The following is a 13414-nucleotide window of genomic DNA, read 5'->3' on the forward strand; positions in this document are numbered from 1 at the left end:
CCAGATGCGCAGGCTCAGTTAGTTGTGGCTCACGGGCCTAGTCGCTCCGCGGCATGTGGGATCTTCCCAGACCAGGGCTCGAACCCGTGTCGCCTACATTGGCAGGCAGATTCTCAACCACTGCGCCACCAGGGAAGCCCCCTATCACTTATTTTAAATGATCTCTCTATTTCATATGTTAAAATATACCAGCACAGTAATGATGTACTGATTAATCCCACTTCCTTTGTCATGAGACCTAAATGTATAGATAGGTAACGTTATTAGAAAACCAAAGTGACCAGCTTAGAGATGCCTACTGGATATGATGTTGAACTATCTAAGGTCCCTCCTAAATTCAAGATTCTACATTCAGTCACTCCCAACAGGAGAGCTGGTTTTAGCTCTCTCTGTAGCATTTTCTAATAAGTTTATCCACTGGCTGGGCTTTGGTGGGAGAATTACAGAGTTTCACAGTCAAACATTGATGGTATTTGGAACCTGGCATTACCTATTTTTGGGGGGGTTGCAAGAGAAGAAGTAATGAATAACATTAACTAGGAATAGTACTGGATATTGTAGATTGGTCCCAACTCATTAAGAAAGGAAGATGGAACTTCCTTTACAGATAACAGGGAATGTATTTTGGAGATGTGTCAAACATTTCCTTGATCTCTTTAAATACCATGCAGTGTCACAGTTGAAGTTCTTAGATGCAGAGATACTGCCAAACAGTTATACTGTGAACTAATCTACTTTGGTGACACTTATCTCAAAAGAGAAGATTTAAGGAGTGGTAACACTTATCCATTCAGTTGAATTTCTCCATCACAGATAGGACATACATAAGCGACAGATGTTTTTTCACTGCTTTTGTATTCTGAAAGGATACTCTAGAGCAGGAATTGACACAGGAAGTATGTGTACAAGTAACTTGGGCAGCATCAAATTCTGGCCCTGTGGACTTTGGTTTCCATTTGGTCCCCAGGGCTGGGTGGGAAGATGGCCTCCTGGGAAGGTTTGGCACACCCCTTGTCTAAATACATTGCCTCTCCTCACCATCACCCCTACATCTTGCCAGTAGTTTCAACTTTGTCAATATAGAATTGACCTTCCCTAAAACCTTTGGGCAGTGCCACTTTCCCTTTGGCATCTTTCAGAGACTGCCAATAGCACTGCTCAAATATTATTTTATTGCCTTCTCTTTCTATGATAATATACTAATGGCTCTTCAAAAGATGCAAGATCAAGGCACTCCATCATTTACAAAGTACTTTCACAACTTTTAAATTTGATCTTTACAAAAAAAATCTCAGGAAGTAAGCAGGGCAGGTGTCCCCATGCACATTTTCACAGATAAAGAAGTTGAGAGGTATTACTAGGACATATGCATACACTTAGTGTATGAAGATGACATTACTGACCACACTTAATAATGGTTGTTTTCCCTGGTCCATATGCTACCCCTATCTTGGTCACTCTGAGTAAAGTCATACATTTACAGAAAGGCTGATCAAAACCAAACAACATCTCTCCCGAGTTAGCCAGCCTTGAGATACACATTCACAGAACCAAGGAAATCTGAATATCAAAGTAGCATTTTAATTTTCTCAGTGCATTTACTATTTATTCTGGCTAATGTTGCTCGTTGCTTTAATAGTAGTTGTAGCAGGTCACACATAAATATACATTTATCCTTACTTTCTAAAATTATGCACTTATATGTGTATATAATTCTATTTTCTTAGACACATATTTTTGTTTTGTTTCTTGCTGAAATACAGAAACGAGAAAAGGCCTTTTTTGATGGATGTTACTGTTCTTCACCTGTGTCTCTTATCTAACTACCTTCAGCAAGCTAATATATATATACTGTATATATACTCTCTCTATATACTATATTTGCATACTCTCTCTATATACTATATATATATATTTAGTTTTTATTCTTTAGCATTCTGAACTGTGCACTTTTCTTAAATCATCTTGTAATGAATCTGAATGTCACTCTTGAAACTGAACGGCTTTCGTTTCTCTATACTTGTATCCTGGCCTTCATTATTTTCATGAGAGCTACCCCTTTGCTCTAGTTCTCTTGCCCTTTCTCTCTCTCTGGTGGAACTCTCTAGACCTATTTAGATCTTCTTGCACCTTGTAGAACAGAGTGAATTTCAGGTGTTTACATTCTCACCTAGTAGGAGTGAAAACGGGTCAAAGTTGCCTTAGAATATTACTCTAACACTTTCTTATATTACTTATTTTGTCCAATTAGGTGTCTTGTTTAGCATTCAGCATTTTAGGAACTCAGTGTATACTTCATTATTAAACCACACATTGTCCTTCAGTGATGGTGACCCACAAGATGAGAAGGTAGCAGTATTGTTTTTGTGACCCTAGAAGCTCTGCTTTCTGGTCTTTTCCCACCCCTTTCAAATGCCTGCTCCCCAACAAATATTGCCCTTTGGTTTTCAGATAAGCTCTCCTCTATTCCCTCCATCCAGCTCTTAGGAGAGGCTCTCATATTTGTCATTTACCCCACAGGGTAGTTTCAGGCAGAAGTGAGTTTTTCCTTGTTCTGTGTCTCTTGTGGTATATCTTCTGTGACATCCTCTGTGACTGAGTTCACTGTGCCAAACACAGGGTCCAGCATCCTGTGAACAACCAAGAGGACAAATGAGGGCATGGTTCCTTCCCTCACGGAGCTCACGATCTGCTCATGGAGACCAATTACAGGCAATGACTAAAGAACTTGTTGATAAAAGATCATGGTGCCTGTGGAGAGCACAGGTCAAATTGCATTTCTAAATTGGCATTTATGCTAAACTTGAGGGAACTGGTGAGCTTGGAGCTTGGTCTAGAAGAAAGGGTTTCAAATCATCACTTGTCAGGTCTCGTTCCGTCACATCTGAGGAGAGAGACTCTCTAAGATGAATCTCCTTTGCATTTTCCGCCATGGGCGCTCCATGGAGTATGGATGTTTATTATTGACCCATTTGTTCAGCTGATACATAATGAATGCTTTCTATGTGCTCCACTCGGTGCTAAGGATACTGTAGTGAAAAAAAAAAAAAAACAAAAAACCCTGTCCCTATCATCAGGGATCTTACGTACTAGTGAGGAGGCTGTGAAAGTTAAGGCAAGCTGACAGGTACTGTATGATAAGTTCTGTTATAATGATAAATACGGTCTACAAGGAGAAACAGTGGAGAGGCATGTAAGTCATGAGGTGAGATTGGCCAAGGAAGCCTATAGCGGCTTTCTAAGCTGAGACAAAAAAGGGAAATGGGAGTTAATCAGGTAAAGGAAATGATCAGGAGATTGGTGAATTTATGAGTCTACAGGTAGAGTAGTACAGCTGAAGCATAGGATATAAGTGCGTGGTGGGGTGAGGAAGATGGGGGAAGAAGAGGGAGAAGAAAAGGAAAGGAAAAGACTTGGTGAGACATGAACCTCTACAGGTTAGTAGGAGTTCAGATCATGAAGGTCTTGCCTACCATGCTCAGGAGTCAGATTTTATTTAGAAGGCAGTGGGGATTCATCGAAGTGTAAGTGGCTAGTGACACGATACAGTTTGTATTTTAGGAAGATGAGTCTTCCCTCTGTGTGCTGCATACATTTGAGAGAGTAATATTAGACAGAAATCAGTTAGAAGACCTTTATGATGATCCTCAAGAGATGAACTAAGGCTGTGGCAAGGAGTGGAGCAAAGTAGAGAATTCAGTAGCTACTAAGGAATTAAAAACTCTAGAACTAAGCGGCTGATTGGTCACTACTGGGCAAGAAGAGGGAATCAGGCAGCTCTCTGGCCTGGGCAACTGTATAGCTGTGATCTCCTTCACTGAGCTTGGAACAAAAAGGGGGAGCATGTTTATGGGGGAGGTAAGAAGATGATAAGTTCATCTTTGGACAGGAAGAATTACCTGTGGGCCAGCAAAGAGGACAGATCTAGTAGACAGTTGTGTAGATGGATTTGGGGCTTGGGAGAGAGATCTGACTGTAGATGTAGATATGGGAGTCATAGATCTACAAATTGTGTTTAAACAATGAGAACAAAGGAGATGGCTTAATGAGAGCATCCAGAGTGATTTCTGGCAAACATCAGCATGAGAGGCATGGGGGTATAGTTTCCATGAAGGAAACTATAAGCCATGAGCAAGGAAGTAGGAAAAAAAAAACTGGGAATCTGCCATGCCAAGGAACAGAAGGAAACAAGAATTTCAAGAAGCATGAATCAGAAATCAACAGTGCAAAAGAGATCAAGGGAGGTAAAGAGTGGAAAGTATTGGCTTAAGTCATGAGAGCTTTGTTGAGAATATTTCAAAGATATGCTAAAATCTGTGGATTAAGGGGTGGATGAGATAAAATGAGAGACAGCAAGAATGGACCATGTTTTTGAGAAACTTGGTCATGAAAAACAAGAGGTCCATTCATCCTTCTTGGACTTTCTAAGGTCAAATGAAATAAATGTGCTCTTTTCCTCCTGGTCAGCTTTTAGGTATCCGAAGGGAGTGATCAGAGTCCTCCACATTTCCTCTCTTCTCAGCTCAGTTTCTCCAGTTCCCTCTGCTGTTCTTCCTGTGACGCAGTCAGTGGTCACTCACCATCCATGTGATAACTTCTTTAGAAAAGAGGAAGGTCATCTCACAGGCCGTGGGTCCAAATGACCAGTCTGGTAATGGAAAAAGAAGAGGGAGGATTTGAAGAGCATCTGTTGATAACAGGAAGTGTCTCTTCATTAATTCACTTAACAGTTTACCGTGTGTTGAATGTATACCAGGCACTCTGACAGAGGAAAGCGATGGTTTGTGTAGGTTTCAGAGCAGTGTCTTCAGGACAGGTCCTCAGAGCCTTCATGGCTTCATGGGGACAGGAGAGGGCTGACCTCAGGCTCCTGGAGAAAGGAGTCACCAAGCAAGTTACTCTTGCTTCACAGGCTAGCTAAGGCTTCCTAGGAATTGAAGGCAATGAAAACAGGAAAGAGGGCCCTGAAACCCTGGTACTTCCTCTAACTTGCTTTGTGACCTGAGGTAGTCACTTCCCTGATCCCATGGGAGCATCTGGTTTCTTATTTGTAAGCTGAGGGTGTTGAGTTAGATGTCAACTATCTGGCAGTGATTCCATCATGTGAAACCAACTGAATATTCACTTTGAGAAAAATAATCCTGTCAGGGTGCCAGTAATGTGGTGTCTCCTGACCTTTGTGATGGGTCCATGCGTGTGTTTATTTTTATGATACTTCATTGATCTGCACGCTTATGATGTTTGGAATGCATGTTCTACTTCAATAAAAATGTTTATAATGAAAACGTCATTAATATAATAAAGGCTGTAGTTTTTATTTGGGGGAGAAAAAGACTGTTGTCAGCATTTGGATGAATGTCTTTCCCTGAATTTCATGAAATCTGTACGTGAGAAGTCACAGTTGGCCTAGCAGGAAACCCAGGCTCTGGGACGACTTCCTGAAACAGAGCTCCCAGACAGGAACACCTTGCTGAGGAATGTGGGCTAGTGCCCCTCTCCCTGGCACCAGGATTAATGCTGGGTAGGTAGCAATCCCTGGTAGCATAATCCACACACTTCCCTGGGACGTCCCAATAACTGGGAAAGAGGCTGGCTCTAATTTCTAGGCATTGTCACCATCTAGTTTCTGATCAGCAGATTCAAAATCAGGGATCTTATTACTTTAGAGAGAGAAAAAATGGAGCTGCTGCAAGCTGAATTGTTGGCCTTGGTTGATTCTTTTCATTTCTTTGCTCCTTTCTTTTTCACTTGTACAGGAAAAAAATATTTGAGTGCTTACAAGACCCCCAAAGTACATTGTTGGGACCAATATCTTTAACCTGGTCAGTTCCTCGCATGCTTCTTTTTTCTTTCTTTGGAGCATGTAGTGAGACTGTTGATTTAGCCTTAATTATTCTCTTCCACAGGAGGAGAATGCCACCACTTTCCTGTCCCCTCTCTGTCCTAGGCCAGCTGCAAAGTAGATGCTTCTGCTACTGCCTGAGATAAGTCATTACCCTTGATGTCTGGCTTATAGGTTGGATGCCTTCTACTTTTCAGACACATCTCCCTGACTCACAAATCCTTGTACAGGTTTATATTAATAACTACCTCCAGAATTCATCTTGGTGGGGGAATTCCATTTATTCTGGGATGTTGAGGGGAGAACCTGAGACATCAGGTTATGTGGATAAAATAGATAAGTGTTTCAAATAATGAAAACACACACAAAGCAGAAATTGTTATCCTGGACAGAGAAGAAACAAATGAATGGGGCAAATTTGGACCATACACAATGTGACTCACCTCTCCACAACTGCTCTAAATCTTTAAGGAAGTTGTTAACCTCATGAAGTTCTTGAAGCAAGTGGAATCTTACAGTGCTGAGCCCAGACACTGCATCTGGGTTGACTGTGGGGGACCTATACCAGCAGGGATGGAGGTGTGACAGCAGAGAGAAGGGAATACACAGGACGTGTGAGGAGGATTCCAGAGTTTCATCCTGTCAGAGAGTCAAAGTTTTAACCAACTGTTACCAGCTCTTCAAGGGGTAGGGGCTGGATGTGGGCAGCTGACATCTGAGTTACACGCACCATACTACCCACCGTCCTTTGAACACACCCTTCTCCTCACACCTCACACCTTTGCACCTTTGCCAGGAATGTCCTCACCCATCCTCTAATATGCAGTCGGCTCTGAGGCACCTTTCTCCACAGCTCTAACTTTCCACCCTCTCCAGCCTCTCTCTTCACTCACTCCTGTTACTCCCATCTTCTGTTTCCATTGTATTTGTGCACATTCCCATATTCCGGCTCTATCATATCGGTCTGCAGTTATCCACCTTTGCTTCCATCACCTCCACTAGACTATGAGCTTCTATAGACGAAAGACTGTGGCATGTGTTTCGATGTGTGTCTGAGTGTAAGTGTATGTGTACAGAGCTATTTCCATTCATGCCCCACAAAGGGCTTCATTACTCAGTGCACAAACATTTACTGAGCGCTCATGGATGACGCATGAGGTAATGTGCAAACAACAACAGATCAGACATAAGACTTGCCCTCAGATCTCAGACCTAACAGAGAAACAAGCAAGACATCCATTCATGCATTTGAGAACTTGTTCTAAGTGCCTGTTCTGGATCATCCCATTCCAAGTGCTGTCTCTAGAGATGAGTGTAACACAGTCCCTGCTCCAGAGTTGCTCACAGCCCAGGAGTAAAGCCAGGAGAGCAAAGTAAATGGTGACTACAGAATAGTGTGACAAACACTACAGGAGTCAGGAACTCCAGCATCATTGTAACCTGGACTCGGTGAGTGGTGGAAATGTTCATGGAAACGGGCAAAGTTAATTTCAAGGGATCTGTAAACTCACCGAGTTCTCTAGCCAATATCCTTATCTTAATCAATTCTTTTCTGTATATTTTTGAGGAAACCCCTCTAAAAATTAATGTTTTGTGTGAGAAGCTCAGCAAACCTCTAAATTTTTCCCTTCGTATATGCAAGAATAGCTATTGAGGATCTAGCATGTCTCTGGCCATGGTGCTGGTGGGTTGTCCAATGTTCCACTGTGGGTGTCCCTAGCATCTCTGGTCGTTGGGGATATCCACTTGCATTAGAGGTAAGTCAGAGGCAAAACACCCCAGAATTTCCACAGTGGGTGCCTGAATTCACAACTGCCATCACAATCCTCCTCCTTTGACCTCACAGCATTTGCATCACAAGGAACTAACCTGCTCAGCTGGAGAGGGGATGGGGAAACCATATTGAATGGCCTCTGTAGGCTTAGATCTGGAATCTTCTGGGCACTGGAGAAAAATTAAATCTTGTGGAGTGATTGAGCTGGAAGGAATAATTTAGTCCAACAACTTCAGACTTCAATACATTTCCCCCCGCAAATGAAAGCTTCAGAGGAAGTCCAGAAACAGATAAGTGGATCTGTTTTGATTGAGATGAGTGAGTCATTTTCAGGAGTACACATCTGCCAACCATAAAGTCTGGCCCCTCGTTTTGTAGATGAAGAACTGCTTTGCAAAAGGGAGGAAGCAATTGCCCAGGGTTACCCAGTGAGGGAGGGAGGGAGTGGGGACCCACACTTCTTTATCCCAGGCCTGTATTCTCCCCTCATCCTCCCACCCCCGTCCACTGAGTGAAAGCTCAGGTAGCAGAGCAGAGGACCCCGCCTGGCAGAGGAGAAGCTGGGAGGGAAGAGACCCTCCATAAATTCCACTTTCCCTCAGGACGCAGAGCAACCCTGCTGGCATGTTATCACTAAAGTACAAATGTGAAATTGTGAAGAATTGTTTGCCAATTTTCTTATCTCAACTGGCACAGAGTTTCGAGGTGTTAGAGTACTGTTGTGTATCCACTGCACATCACCCAGCTGTTCTCACAGAGAGACCCAGGAAAGGCTGCACACATAAATTCACATAAATTACCTTTCCGAAATGTCAGAACTAAAAGCAGATTTTTATTTGGGGGCTGTGCCTCGAGAATGTTAACCCCTTCGTGTGGGTAAAGGCGTCACCATCAGAAAAACACAGTTGACATCTTTGAATGCAACCCAAGCCACAGGAACTGAGGCTCACACTTCCTCCCCAGCCCAGCACTACCTCACCTGCAAGAGGGGAGCATTTCTTGGCAACAAATCACAGACTTTTCTAAGCTCCTGTTTGGCCCACAGATATTCCTCTGGATACTATATTTTAATCCTATGGTGGCCGTAAGTTCATTCTTTATTGCCTTTAACTTTTAAAAAATTAACTAAACTGAGAGTTCAGGGGATGCATGACCCATCCGGGCCTCAGTTTCCTCATTTATAAAATGTGGAGGTTAGAATAGATGGGTGTTTTCTAACGAGGCATTCTATCTTTCCAAGGATCCAGGGAGGTGGTAATGGGGAGACTCAAGTAGCTATTAATATTGCAAAAACTTTGTGGAAATCACAGATATCTGCATTCGAGTTGCAAGGGTTAAAAAATAAATCCCAGAGAGACTGGATGGAGCTCTTAGGATACAGACATGGAAAGTAAAGAAAGCAAGGTTGAGACTGGTCGTGCAGGCTCTCCAGAGTGGCAGAGAGAGCAGGGAGCCAGGAAGGACTTCTTAAAACCAGATGGACAAAGAGGAAAAATCGTGCTGTGGAAATGGAGAGTACCTTGCTCTAAGAAGGGGTTCACCATGAAACAGCCCCGAGTTTTACCAGTATCTCTATGTAATGTCAATCCTGCTTTCTTGATCAGAAATATGATGCTTTTTGTTATGTCCAAACTGTTCTATATTAAACCCTTGAGAGAGGGGAAAAAAATCCCCAGACTCCACCTTTCTTTGCCTCTGGCTGGGGTTGTGGCCACTCAAGCTGATTAGTGGAAGTTCTCAGGGTAGTTATTCATCTACTTCTCCGGGAAACACATATTCCTTGGACATTGACTATGCTGGATCTCCCTTTGATTTTAAGAAAGCAAAAATAGTTATCTCAAGATTGTACAGTTTGTCTACAAGGACAGAAATCTTTCAGTGCATAGGAGAACAGAGTTTTCCAGGGTAAGTGTTACTGAACCACGTCCATATTGACAGAAGCACAGCAAGTCAAAATGCTGATGCGCCGAGGATTGCAGCAAAGAGAAGCCTTATTCATAAGGCAGCCAAGCCAGTCTCACATCTGCCTCCCTGAAGGCAAGGGGCTCTGAGCATTTATGCGATAAAGAACAAAGAAGCGGGGTGGTCTGAGGTGTGGAGAGCACAGGGAGTGTGGGGAAAAATGATTGGAAAAAGGTGCAGTAATAGACATCCTGCTCAGATGTAACTAGCCTACAGGCCTTTCATGTTCACAAATGGAGGCTCTTAGCATGATCTGAGAGTGGAGTCTTGGCTCTCTGGCATCAAAATGGCACCAAGCAGATGGACACTTACACACGCCCAGTTGGAGGGTCAGTGGTCCTCTCCAGTCCTAAATAACTCAGCTCGAACTAACCACAACTGACTCCAAGTTCCTGGAAAACACCTCCGGCAAACATCTTCTTACTTAGGTTACATGCTGCTCAGAGGACATGCAAATCTTAAACAACCTGATTAGTGAAGGCAGGGGAAATGGATTTGACTAATGATTACCCACAGTTTTATAAGGAGATTGGAAAGTGCTAGAATGTGTGGATGTTTCTAGCTCTGATGGTCTAGTATGGAGCCCCAGAATGGAATATTAAGCAGGGAATGTGAGTAGGATACAGATTCAAGTCAGGTCCACATTATGACTTCTATGGGCCTAAACCTCTTTTGCCTTTGTGAATGTCTCTACCAAAATAATATCACTATTAAACTTTATGTTTCTATAACTGTACATAGTTCAGTTTCTTATTAATTAATTAATCTATTTTGGTTTTTAGGCAAAATGTAATAGATTTTGGGTGGCCTACAAATTTCATTTTTTCTCTGATATGAGAAAAAATAAAACATTTTTTTGACCATAAAATTTCATTTTTCTCTTCTGATTTTAAAATACATTAAAACATTTCCCGAGCCCCTAAAAGTTTTGTGGACCCAGACACTGTGCCTCCTGTGCCTAAGGATAAGTCAGCCTGATGCCAGGTGAAGGAGGAAACTTTACCTGCAGTGCTGGGTGGGGGAAAAGCTGGGGAGAAGCCCTGCTTCACGGGAGCTGTATCTTCCATCCCAAAGCAAAGCAAGGCTGACAGACTGCAGACATTTGGCAAAAGTATCTTCAGTTTAACAATGTGTAAGCCTGATAACTGCTTGTCTGCTTTTCTTCTAAATGCTACAACTTGAAGCAGTGAACTAGAGTCCCAGAGTCTGATTCTATGTTTTCTTGTTTGTTTGTTTTTAAATTTACTTATTTTTATTATTTATTTATTTTTGGTTGTGTTGGGTCTTCGTTTCTGTGCGAGGGCTTTCTCTAGTTGCGGCAAGCGGGGGCCGCTCTTCATCGCGGTGCGCGGGTCTCTCACTATCGTGACCTCTCTTGTTGCGGAGCACAAGCTCCAGACGCGCAGGCTCAGTAGTTGTGGCTCACGGGCCCAGCTGCTCCGCGGCATGTGGGATCTTCCCAGACCAGGGCTCGAACCCGTGTCTCTTGCATTAGCAGGCAGATTCTCAACCACTGTGCCACCAGGGAAGCCCCTGATTCTGTGTTTTGATTCTATTTAGCTGTGTGACCCTGGACAAGTCTTTTACATCAATGTTCCAAAATTTGCAGAATGAAGGAGTTGGCCTAGAAATAATTCTCTAGCTATCATTTATGCCCTGTATGCTTCTGAAATATTCTTAGAAAAAGTCCCAGAGAGATAGATGAAAGCAGGTACAAAGGGAGGCAGGTATACTTAGACGAGGATCCAGAAATAAGTTATTTACTGCAATACAATATTAAATTTAGCTCTGAATTTGCTGGAAGCTGAGAAATATAGAATTCTTATTATCCGACCAAAGAAAGGGTAGCACTTCTTTATGTATTTATTTGGCATTGTTGGAGGAGGTCATCCAAAGGACATGGTTGCTAGCTGACCAGCAAGTGGACTGAGCAATGGGCAGCTCCTCAGCCCCTGCCCTGTCCTTGCAATGTACGTGTACATTTCACCCACCATTCCCACCGCGGCAGCTCTTTTTGAGGACACAGCCTTGAGAGAGCAGTGTGGTATTGAGACCATCTGGACTGAATACATGACCGGACCCAGTTAAGGCCTCTCTATAAGCTTTTAAGATTCTGGTGGGCAGGTGTGGAGATCTACTCACCTTGAAGCCACCCAAGACAAGCCTGGTATGTAAGTTCCCTTGCTTATGAACCCTGCCACCTACCGATCTGGAGTGGTCTGCTGCCTTCTTCAGTCTCTTTTGGCCTTTCTGTACAGGGGTCAGTTTCAGATTTCACCCGGGAAGCTCCTGAGTTTGTGAACCAACACATTTATTCATATATTTTATTTTTTATTACTAAAGCAGAACTAACATGATATAAAGTTAAAAAAACCCAAATATTCATTTATGATCAATCTATCAATAAATCCAAGTATTTCCCCTCTAATTTTTACCAATGTAAAGATTATTCAGTCATCCCAGAGAAAAATCTCTGTTTTTTGCTTTTCTTGACCCAAGAAGATACATCCTTTACTCCAGCTGCTGCAACACATATTTTAAATGTCTGCTCAATATCAATTGGGTAGCTTAGCAATTCCTTGGCCATTGGGTGTTTAGCTGGTTCCCAGTTTTTCATTATTGCCTAGAATATGCAATTAGTGCAGTATTGTAGGCTTTTCTTTTTTTAGGATAACTTTCATTACATGAATTCCCTCAAATGAGAAAATGAGGTCAAAAAGTATGGACATAGTTCTTTTCTAAGCCTTGACCCTTTGCTTCCTTTAGAAATTATACTGCCTTTACTTTCTTGAGCACCACATGCTAAGATAAATTTACCGGGCAATCTTAGGGAACGATGATCCTTTTCAAATCTAAATGGCTCTAGATGGGTCTGCGGCAAGGCGTAATTTATCCAGGTACAAGCTTTTAGTATTTCAATGTATATAGTCTGGTTAAGCAGAGATAGGAGGATGTGTTTTATTGAATTGGGAATAAACATTGTCTGGGCAGGTGGCGCTGAGGACCGTTGGGGGCTGCTTCGACGCATGGAGCTCCTCTCATATCCGGGAGGTTGTTGAAGAAGTTACGTTCATTGTCCTTGCAAGGATGTCCCCATGACTGCAACAGAGCTGGAATCATTCTGCATTGAGGTAGCTGGGCTCAGTTTTTCTACTCTTCACGGCTGTCAGAATTTAACTGGAGCTGAGAGTTTCCTTCTTCCTGGACCTCAAAATCTCAGTCTCCAAGTGCTTCACTTCCCTTCTCCAAGTGTTTCCAGAGAAGACAGCCTGAGGGAGAGGAAGTGGTGCTAATTAAATCCTCCCTCTGTTTTCCAAGCACTGGAGTCTTTCACAGATGTCCGTTGTTAGGCTCCAGTTCACAGAATTCTGCAAATACAGAAGCAGGATTTCCTTCCCCAAAGGCACAAACCTTCCTTCACAGGTTACAGGGAACTCTAGAAACACACGTCCTTCCAACAGCCACTGTAATAGAGGCGGCACACCTACAAAAATATAGCATGCAGTTGCCAGGGAGGCCGCAGTGCCTCAATGCTCTCTCTCTCACACACACACAGTAAATTTCTCCTGCTTTTCCATGCGTGCCCTTGTATTTCTCACAGGCTAATAACTTTAAAAAATTATCAGAAAACTCAGCGAAGCCCTTTCTGTTGTAAGACAGTGTGCATCATGGTGGGCTTGTTGGACTCAAATCGTGGTTGGGAGTCCTGAGTGGGAGGCTGTGTGCTGTCACTACTATCCAAGTGTACCCTGGGGCAGGGGGGTCCCACCGACTCTGGGATCCCCAGAGAGAAGGAGATGAAACCATCCTTCTAGGGTTGCTGGGAGAATCAGAGG

Source organism: Balaenoptera physalus (assembly GCF_965194825.1).
Source record: "Balaenoptera physalus genome assembly, chromosome: 4".
NCBI lineage: Eukaryota > Metazoa > Chordata > Mammalia > Artiodactyla > Balaenopteridae > Balaenoptera > Balaenoptera physalus.